The sequence below is a fragment of the Sitophilus oryzae genome, unplaced genomic scaffold, assembly GCF_002938485.1.
Source record: "Sitophilus oryzae breed Bouriz unplaced genomic scaffold, Soryzae_2.0 scaffold_813_pilon_pilon, whole genome shotgun sequence".
Taxonomy (NCBI): Eukaryota; Metazoa; Arthropoda; class Insecta; order Coleoptera; family Curculionidae; genus Sitophilus; species Sitophilus oryzae.
In genome coordinates this window covers 5,524,894-5,536,430 of record NW_022147432.1, presented here as the reverse complement: position 1 = coordinate 5,536,430, position 11,537 = coordinate 5,524,894, and the positions used below count along the sequence as shown (strand labels likewise).

General features: G+C 33.6%; 1 protein-coding gene across 1 annotated transcript in view; it reads left to right on the top strand.

Annotated features, from left to right (window-relative positions):
* Positions 1-5,251: 5,251 nt before the first annotated feature.
* Positions 5,252-11,537, top strand: part of LOC115889338 (neurotrimin-like) — a 302,596-nt gene continuing 296,310 nt past the window's right edge. Inside the window, exon 1 of the mRNA XM_030909316.1 lies at positions 5,252-5,573. The gene's annotated coding sequence lies outside the window, so the exon portion shown is untranslated. The remainder of the gene's footprint in view (positions 5,574-11,537) is intronic.

The window sequence follows — 11,537 nt, the reverse complement described above, 5'->3', positions numbered from 1 at the left end:
ACGCCATTTTTTTCGATCGTAATGTAATAAATATACTGACTATTTATAAACATTAAACCATGTTTTAAGTAATATATAAAACATACAGAGTTACATTAACTACCTCAATAATAGGAATGTGAAAAATCTGTATTATAACGTGATTATCAACTAAGTGCCTATTTAAATTAATTTTAAGCAAGAGTGTATGGAGTGGTGTTACCCACACTTACACCAACAAAAATGATTATGATGCTCCCTGATAATTCTCTGCATAGAGTTTTAATCTAATTAATTATAATAACTGTGATCGTTTTTACACAAAACCAATCGTGCCATGAGAAATTTTGAGCCGAGAAATATGATACGGCGGTTTTACTCGAATTTTGGCAAAAATTGACTGCATTTTTCACTGCACGCTTCATACGTAAATATAATTTCAGTATACCTCCAGATAGTTGTCAATCCCTTCCATTCTAAAAAATAGCCCGAGTGCGCCACTGTCCGAATATTATCCTCTTCCTCTTGCTTTAATCAAGGAATAGAGAGAACCTGACACACCTGAATCGTTTTATTCGGAATGGTGAGAACTTTCTCCACTAACGGCGGATAATTTATTCAAATAGATTCCATGGGATAAAGGATTTATTATATTCCTACTCAAAATTAACATTATCTGATAAAATATGTTTATTCTTTTTAGATTTTATATTAACATCCACTCAATAAAATATTAATGTATCTATATAGATGAAAACTTTGTATAACTTTAAAATAAAAAAACGAAAAATATTTTTAATTAACTGTTTGTAAGTTAATTATAGAATTACATTAATAACGAATATCGGGAAAACACAAATTAAACATTTATAAAATGTGTTGGAAAAAAACTTGGGATTCACAATCCTGAGGTAATAATAGGCGGTTGAAGCGTAATAGCCACATTACCTTTCTTGTATACCGAACGGCTGGCTCTAGCATGGCAAGCTGTACCTTGCCTACTCCCAAGGCGTTAAAATACAAACGGGAGCTATTATTATATTAAAATGTGCTTCAGAACCACGAAAATTATGAACATTAAATATTTCCGAAATTATGCAATTGAAATTTCTAAGTATTCTTCTTTATCGTTTAAAAAATTATATTTCATGCTACTACATGAATATTCATACTGTATCATCATTTTTATTATGGAGATTGTCAGTATTAAAAAATTTGTTGATAAATAAAATAGAATGTTTATAATATTGTGAACAAAAGCCAAAATGCCTTAAGTTAATTTGATTTGATTAGCAAACTTTCGTTAGTAATCATTTGTGTGGGTTTACGGTTTAGTAATAAAATTTGGTATTATTAAGACTTTTTCGTTTATCAAACTTTGGATAACTGGTAACAGTAAACAACAACAAAAATAATGGTTCTAAAAACTTTTTAATTATAATTGATTTACTTTTTGTCCTTTGTTCTTTCAGCTATAAATAAATATCATAAGCATGATTATTGATTTTTATTATACTATACTTATTTATTTCAAAATATATATATATTAAAAATGTTTCCAACAAATTCTCTGATAAAATCAAAAAAGGAAAGTGGGCTAAATTGAATCTAAATATGAAGGGTAGAAGAAAAACACGTCAATTTCTTAATTTGATAGAATTTATAATTTTAAAATATTATATTAGATCTAATTGGTCCCTACAAAATTAGTATTATTTTTTTTATCTTCTGTTGGTAAAATGGATTAGATTAAAGAAAAATGCGAGCTGCGACTGACTGGAAACATCGCTATGTGGAGATACCGATAATCTTTTGCAATGTAATCTAGTATAATATAGTATAAATAATAGGTATAAGTACGTAAATAGTTCTAATGATGGAAATGTAGGCGAAAGAAAATTGTTTTTTCAAATGTGTTACGACTTCCGGTGAGCACGGGTAGTAATCAATATGGTGTGAATGACTACGAATACGAATGCACACAAATGCCAACGAACGACTGATAACATTAATTTGTCAGATGCATTTTATAATTAAAGGATTAATAACTCATGGCGTATAAGTAATAAAACATTTTGGAATAATGCCATGCCAAAATACTAATAATAAAACCGACAGCTGAAACAAAATAATGTTTTTCTATACAGAGTCAGTTTTCTACGATGTTCTCTATGGGTATATATCTATATATCTATGGGTATATAAAGTACTGGAGCTAGAGTCGGTTAAATTGGGAAAAATTGGGCGCCTCTCGATTTTTGAAAACAATTATGGCTTACTAGATACTTGGAAAATAACTAATTTCGGCTATTTTATAAAATCTCCCTAATTCCATTATAATCTATTTTAGACAAAAAGTTTTCAAATGAAACTTGTAGATAATCACATCTTTACTTACATTTGATTCTGTTCTCCGTTTTTTTTAGAAAACCGGTTATTTTTGACATATGACACAAACATATGGTTTTTAAATGAAAACCATAGTTGGCAATGACCTCAAGCGCCATTTTTAAGCTTTTCAGCGAAATTATATATTTTTTTAAAATTACTGAGTTATAGCCAATTTTTATCTTTTTTAAACAATTTCACTAAGTTAGCCATGGAAACAAGTTTAATCGTCGTTGCTCTCAGAGATGTCAAACTGTCATCCAAACAAAAATAGCCTATCGAGACGCAACTAAATTGTAAATATGAATAAATTTTTCAAATGAAGAAAATTTTCGGGGATACATTGACCGGTGAATGTTACTTACGCTTATTAGAAAACGGTTTTCAAGACATGTTAGAAAAGTTAAATTTAGAGACTCGGGCATCATTATAGTGGTTCCAACATGACTTTAATTATGACGATCCCCTTCATAATGAAATAAATGTTAAAAATTATTTATATCATAATTATGCAAACTCAGGGATATAAAGATGTGGACTAATTGCATGGTCCTTCTCGGTCGCCTAACCTATCCGTTTTAGATAGATTTTATGCGGTGTGATTAACAACAAGCTTTACAAGAGAACTTATTAATCAAGAGAGATACACGGGAAAAGTTTAATAAAGATAGCCGGCCGTTCTGTGAGAAAATATTGAAAATATTGCAAATTCTGCAAATTATTGCATATTTAAAAATATGCATTTCGTGTACTCAATCTAATTTCGTATACAATGGCGCATATTTTGAACATTTGCTAAAATAACTTAGAGTGTATGTAGTGATATTAGTTTTTGAGTTTTAATTTGTTTAATGCAAATTGTAAAAGACCGTTTAATAAAATATTCTCTCTTTTTATAAGTTTTAAACCATAATATAATAAGAATACCAACCCAAAATTATCCAAGTGAAATTAACCAAAAAAAGATAAGAATTGGCTATATCTCAGTAATTTTTCGAAAAAACGTATTATAGGTTATATCGCTGGAAAGGCTAAGCTGTATGCACACTGGTGCGATCACGGCCGCGGCCAAAAGTTGCTGAAGAATACATAATATGAGCCGTTTCACATTGGTGCGATCGAGTTTTGGAGACGAAGCGGCCTGGCGGCGTTCTATTCTGCGGTGGCGATCAGATTCAACTTGTCGAGTTTGATCGCGTGATCGCGACCCAACTGAGTGGAATTTTCCGTTATTTTGTGTGTTTTTTCTTGTTGCAATTTAGAAATGGAGTTAACAGAGCCTAGTTAAGGCTGTAAAAATACACACCATTCTACATGATTTATCCGATCCAAGTTACAAAAATAATAAAATTAAAAATAAAAAATTTGAGACAAAATTGAAGTTGCAATTGGATTGGATAGTAGTATACATTTTTATTGTTTAAGTTTAAATATTGTAGGTAAATATTAAAGAATGTTTTTTTCGGTATACATAATTCACATTTTTAATTTGTACTTATGTATATATACAGGATAGCTCACTACATATTGGTACCGCGGTGAACGTAAACGCGTTGGTGCGTGCTAGAATGATCGCTCATGTTATCGCTGCTCTGATCGTGATCGCGGCCGTGATCGCACCAGTGTGCGTGTAGCTTTAAAAATGACGCTTTTTATGAAGTCATGGCCAACTATAGTTTCCATTTAAAAAACTGGTGTTTTTATGTCATATGTCCAAAATGACAGAGTTTAGAAAAAGAAACGGAGAACACAGTCTCATTAAGGAAGGTATTATCTACAACTTTGATGTGAAAACTTTTGGGCTAAAATATACTATAATGCAACTAGGGAACATTATTAAAATAGCCGAAATTTTTTTTTTCGAAATATCTAGTAAGTCATGCACTTTATAAAAAAATCCGAAAGACGCATATTTATGACCCCACAAAACTGCAATTCTTTGTTCATTTAACCAACTCTTTATCTTCAGTAGTTTGCAAGGTACTCATAGAGTTGTTGTATAATTCAAACTAGCAAATCATAGAACAATGTCCGAATATATCTTCCTAATAATATTCCGATTACTTGTCTGAACTCTCGCAGTTTCTAGGCACTTTTCATACAAACTATCAAAAAATACCGTTTCCTAATGTTTTGGCAAAAGAACACGCTTACTCACCACAATACACCAAAACACTTACTTCTGCATTGGACGAGCGTTTAGGTACATTCAGGCTGAGGGCGTCGAGCGTCGCGTCGCGTTTGCGTCGCGTCTGCCCCATTGAACTCGAACCCCGACGCTAAGCGGAAACTAGCGCAACGCAAAACGCGACGCTGTCTGCCTGAACGATCTAATTTAAGTAAAGTGAATTGATTCCACTCCGACACGCGGACGCGACGCGACGCTCTCAGCCTGAATCTACCTTTTCGCTAACCATGTTAGCATCATCAGCGAATGATAATAAAAATGATTGTTGAGTTTTTAATTATCTGTTAATGATGCTAACATGGTTAGCGAAACGCGCATCCAGTGCAAATGTAAATTATTTTGGTGTATTGTGGTGAATTAGTGTTTTATATTGCTCTTATAACACCAAAGGTTCCAAACCCAACTGTAATCATCTTTTAACAATTTTGTAATCTTTGGTATCCAAACTGGATAATTAAGTTTCAAAATTAAACTTCTTTCTAATCTTTAACATTATTCTAGTTTTTTTATTAAACGACAAAATTAATATCCACACAAACTTTTATACGGATGAGTATCCAGTGTCACCACGGAGTAAACTAACACCCTGTACACGCACGTGCGGCGATCCACTCCGATCCACAGCACAGCGGCGTAGCACCCTTTGCACGCCCCCTACCGGCAGCGCAACGGTCCGACGCGCGACCTCCTCGGCGTCGCGACGGCAGTGTTCCAGGTGCCGGTGTAACACGTAGACGTCGCGCCGCGTCGTCCTCAATTCCAACGGTCCACGAAACGTCGCCTCCATAGGCGGAGGAGGTGGAGGGTTGACGGTGTCATGCGACGCTGCCGTCGTCGTACAGTGGCGGCGGAACCTGAGCGACTAACCGAGTGATCGGACGTCACTGCTTTTTGCCGGTTGTGGATGTTTTTCTTACTGTTAATGATGTAAGGTGTGACGTTGTTTTCAGACATATCATTGGGGCAATACTAGGTCAAGTTTAGGCTGTTTTTAAACCTGGATTAGTTAAATTACAAGGTAAATAAATTAGAAAGTTTTTTGACCAATTTCAAATTAATTTCTATTAGGTTAGTTGTTTAATTTTTTATGTCGCTATATTTATATGAGGCCGGCAGTGGCTCCAGCAGTTGTATCTGTTGTTGAGCCAGGGGTACTGGGTTCGACTCTAGCTAGTAAGGGTGCTCTATTTATTCTTCTAATGTAACATTTTCCTGAGCAACGGCTCCGTTACGTTATAACACCGGATTCCCAATAGATCACCGAAGTTTAGCGACGTTAGACGATTCGATTAAATGAACGGGCGGCCCTCTGGAAACTCTATCGTGCTGTTATGCCAATGCAAAAGTGTAAAATCTATTGGCACACACTGCTTATTCAAGCCAGTTCGAGGCCGGATGAGATCGGATATCTTGTGAGTAAGAGTAGATTTAGACACTCGCCAAGTCGGTAATACATTGACAATGATATGGCCGAAGACACTAGTTCGGATTCCGCGTAAAAAAGTAGGCCAGATTAGCACTAGCAGAAAAAAGGAGAAGTAAACTTAAAATTCTTTACTTTAATATTTTCCATTGCAGTGTGTAGTAACGACTGTAGATCATGTTGCCTGACCGCTGTCGGATGTTTCTCAGCCAAGCATTTTCTTCTCTATTTTAAGGATTCTCCGATACAGCCACATCTCGAAGGCCTCTAATTTGTAGCACTCAATATGTTAGCACTTAATTAATCTTACTCTTAGGTGAAAATCGAAACGATAAGTACTGTTATAGACATTATTGAGGTTGCCCAAGAATGTCTATCGGGTTTGTTCGATACTTCATTTAGTTTCCTTGTCTGACGTTCAATCTTCAAAGAGCCATTTGCCCAAGTACTTAAATTTGCCTACAGTTTCTATGGGCTTTGTGTTAAAAGCTATGGTTGAGATTTGAAACATCGAAACTAAGAATTTCGGACTTGTCTTTATTTATTTTGCTTACATAACGTTTTGGTCAGGAGTATTACTCACCTTTATCAAGTGTAAACTAAGAATACCTGCATTGGGAGCGATTTATGAGTGGTTGCCATATTATTTAAATTTCCATACTTGGATTGTTAAGATTTTATTATTGATAGATCTGAATACAGCCTTTTTAAATTTGCCCTTTTTCCAATGGGGTTCTTTGAGGACAACACGGGCTAAAAATGTTTTAAACATACGCAAGGAAGTAAAATAATAAAATCTGGCATTGCAGAGCATGTATGGTCCAAACACCAAAACATAAAATGGTCGGAAGCCCAGGTTGTCCACAAAGAACCCCATTGGAAAACGCGTAAACTTTCGCTTTTCAAGAGCCGTATTCATATTTAACAATAATAAAACCAAGCAATCCAAGTATCGAAATTTCAACAATATAGCAATCACTCATAAAACGATCCAATGCAGGTATTTTTAGTGGATGCTTGACTGCACCCAACTAATTCACGGGTGAATGCTCGGCTCGAGTACATAAGCTTAGTAGTTTTAGGATTTAGGTCAGTAATACTTTTGATCGAAACGTTGTGGTAAATGAAGATAATGAAAGCCAAAATTATTTTAGTTTCAATACTGAATCGTTGTCTAATACATTCAATGTAATTTTAAACATATTTGGGTTTCTGCATCGCCCTATTATTTCAATATACATTCAAAAAAGAAAACAAAAACAGAGTTATTCATGCTAAAAGAACGACCGGTAAACACCCCACTTCAAGAACGGCAATGATCAACCATCTTGTATATATTTGCCTAGCGAAACCTCTCAAATCGAACATTTGGTATGACGCAGGTAGGTCTGTAAATCCTATGTACTTATCAAACACTGGTGATGCACGTCACAGGTACATGTGCGACAATCCGCCTAAGGGTACGTTTATGTTGGAGGTGCGATAAACGATAAAAGCAGTGAATTAGCGCTGCTCTTATCGTTGCTCAACTGCCAACAGTGTCTCGACGCGTTGCTCCAATATAAACACCGACATATAAATTAATATAATAATATTCTTTGCTTCGCTACTATCGCTGCTCTTATCGTTTATCGCCGCTCCAACATAAACGCACCCTAACGCTCTTTACAGAAACACGGCGTTCTGAGAAAAATATATTACTTTCTATATTATATTTATTATTATTAAGCCAATGAGAATAAAATAATATTCACTTGAATACCGCGACATATTGGTATCAAAGGTAATAAATTTGCCGATTTTCAATGAGCTAATTTCCCCTTCTGTAGACCCAACCTTTTAATTGGTGTATTAAGAAATTAATAAACTTTAATCTTAATTTTTTTAAACCAATATCTTTTGACATTATCTCTCTGCAGTCCTAAAACTATTATTTACCTATCGCGTGATGTCGTTATATTACCTACAGCTACTCCAGTTTTTAGTACCATATACGAGATGGTATATAAACTTTATTGGTTTCTATTGGTGGCTCTTTGGGTACCGAATATTACTTATAAACTGTGTTCTGGATCTACAGTTAATTTTTCTTCGATTTTTCCTACATTTTACCATAGTATAAGGAAACTAGTAGCTTTACTCCTTGCCAAATAATTTGTTCGTTTTCTGTCACTTTATATGACCTTGTTCTCGCGTCCCGTGACACACTGACGTAGCTGTATGTCGTCGTATGTAGTCCTGGTCTACAAATAGGCAAAGTATAGTCGTGGCACTCATACGCACGCCATAGTTTCACAGAGATGTATTTACGAAAATATTTGTTCACAATAAAATAAAATAAAAAAAAATGATCATTGAGTAAAAATTTGCTTGAAAACAGATTATTTTCACATTTCGTGTTCCTTTCGTGTACCCTAATTCTTCTCTATCTGAAAATCTTCTAATAGGAAGAAATGCGGAAAAAATACATAATGACATATTTTTATATTATTATCTGTTTCAAAGATTTTCTACACCTTTTTTTAATTTAAAACAAGTTTAATTTTAACATTAATGTGTTTGTTTTGTAGTAATATATTGGTTAGGTGATTTTTATTTGATAACTAATACATTGACCAACACATTGTACTAAATAATAAAATAACATATTTAGACTTCAATAATTGCTAATCATTACTGAAATTTCAAAAGAGAAAAGCAGCAAGAACAATGAGAAATAGCCTAACTACTTTCTCACGTAATAAAAGAATAATTTTTTAGTTATTGTTACCGAGTCCCGAAGGTACCGAAAGAACCGGGAATTAATAATTTCCGGTTCTGAACCCTAGTTACCATATTATCAAGAAATTATGTCTTTTAACTAAAAACTAAAAAAAATTCCAGATTTTTTTTTAATTGCGCAAAAAAATCCTCATATTTCTAGGGCTAAAATAAACTACCCCTAAAAATATTTGCACTTATTTAAACTCACCCTGTATATGGCGATTCACGGTTACGGTACATTATAGCGTGTCCGGGACCGGAGCTGTTTTTCGGAACGTAATTTCGGTACCATGTCTCTAAGGAATCGGGATTTCCATGTTTTTTTCAGTACTTTCGGTACTTGCAAATTTTTGTTCAATGATGGTGCAGTTCATTAAACAGCAAACAAGAGATGGTTGTCAAAAGTAAAATCGATAAAAAATTGAGGTTTAAATGAAAATAATATCAAATTATTAAGTAGTAATCAGTCATGACAAAATTAACCTGAACACAAACAAGATCACAAATGACTCTCGAAAAAAAACTGAAAGCAACTATTAAGTAATTTGGCAAGAGTTTGACAAGCATCAAAAATCTTAAGTCGAGTTCATATGCATCTGCGTCCGTAAATCGTTCATCGTTCCGTCACTCCAATAATATTGAAATACGATTTGTCATATTTGAAATAAACCAATAAAACTGGTTAAAAACAACAAGGGATGACGCATGACGGATTTATATATAAACTCATCCATAGTTAACTTAAAAAATATCCGAAAATTTTTAGTGAAATAAATGGATTCGTATGGACGTCATCTGCCTTTTTTTCTGTCATCGCTTGTCGAAATCTTACCCGAGTAAAAAAACAGAGTATACTAACCTCTACAGACGGCTGAGCACAAAATGTTTAATTTATTTCTTGTCCGTTAAGCCAATTTGTTTTATTAGTAAAATACCACTGCCAAATTCGTCTGCGTTGGATCCACTGATCCATTGATCCACATAAATAAAGAAAATGGAAGTTCGAAATTCTTTTAGTTTCAATACCCAATCATTGTCTATCACATTGAAAGAAACCCTGTAATTTAAAGTTTTCCCATTTTAATAATCTCTATATCAATACAACCATTCTGTAAACATCATAATTCATTTCCATCTGTTTGCTATATTATCTGTAGCAAAAACTCTCAAAAAATCACCGAGAAATGATAAACTGTGTCTCCAGCGAAAAGAAAACCAATAAATTTCGTCGTTCAATAAAAAAACTCGAACGATATTATTCCAAGATGGGAAAAAACTTCCATTTTAAAAGCAATTTATCCATCGTGGATGGCGCAGATCGGAAAAACATTAGAAAAGTCCATTTTCTCTTAAGAGTATGTCTGGAAGTGCAGGTGCCTGCAAACTGAGAGCTTTCAGATAAAGCAATCGGGAAATTATTATGAAGGAATATTCGGACATCGTTCTGCGATTTACCATTTTTAATTGGATAGAATAAAAAGTTATTTAAATTCAATTTATCTTCTTATATCTTTTGATCTGAATGAGAAAATTTGGCATTTGCCAAAAATTACCATATTTAACATAAATATTTAAAATATTGAAATTAAATTATAGCAAGAACTTTTTAACTTTTTTTTCCACATACATATAAGTAAGTATATTTGACGGGGGCATATCAGACGTACAGGGTGTCCCATTTTGGTGAAAACTATGCGGTATATCCGTTATTAGTAAAGATAGGAGCATGCGGTTTGTACAAACCTGTCCCACTTTTTAGTCAAATGGAAGATGCTGCAAGCAAAATTTTCATAGCCCTCTTAGCAGTATACCTACTAATAAAAATGATCTTTTAATGAAAACTTGCAATAAAAATTATCTTTTAATAAAAATATTTCAGTAAATATTGAAAATATATACCGTGCTGGCAAATATTTCTTTTGGGTCTGTATTTACATGTGTTGAAGTAAATCGCATAGGGATCTTATTAAGTCGGAGTGAGAGAAATGCGACGACGTGCTGTTGCGGCGTTGCCGGTACGCCTTTCCCTATCAAGTAAAGTAAAATAACGATCGCAAATCGCTTATTTTTAAGACTTTTTTTTCGAAAAGATAACTAGATAAAATCATTAGATATGTTTCTGATCATCTGAAATGGAATTATAAGGATATCGTTAAGGTGTCCATTCTTTTTATAACGAGAAAACTTCAGTAACCGCGATAATTTAATAACTCAACATTTTACACCTAACCTAACACATAACACGCCATAGCTTAAGAACCATTTTAAATATTGAAACTTTTTTTTTTATTTCAAGATCGGATCTTTTACAATATGTTTATAAGAAAAATTCCATAAGGTTGTTTTTTCCACTCAAAAATTTTAAACAACCCAATCATTTACTTTTAATGAATAGTCATTTCAGCAATCGTGTAACTATTTATTTATAAAGATTTTCACATACTGTCTGCGAAGAAAATATAGCAGAAATGTTGCGAAAGTTTTTGAAAAAAAAACACTATTAATTATTTCTAATAGATTTCGAGATATCGATTTTTGAATTTAGAGTTCTAATTCACCAACTCAATTCCATTTATTTTTACCAAAAATGCAAGTGTTTCTAACTTGCTAAGTGCAAGTTAGAAACACTTGCATTTTCAAGCTAAAGGGAAAATTACAACGACTCGTTAATAAATAAACAAATAAAGTATCACTACACGTAATTAAATCGTGAAGCTGAACGCATGATGTACACCTTTCCCTAGAACTCTAAGTACTGACAGAGGTACTGATTGGGTTGACCCGGTTGACCGGTCG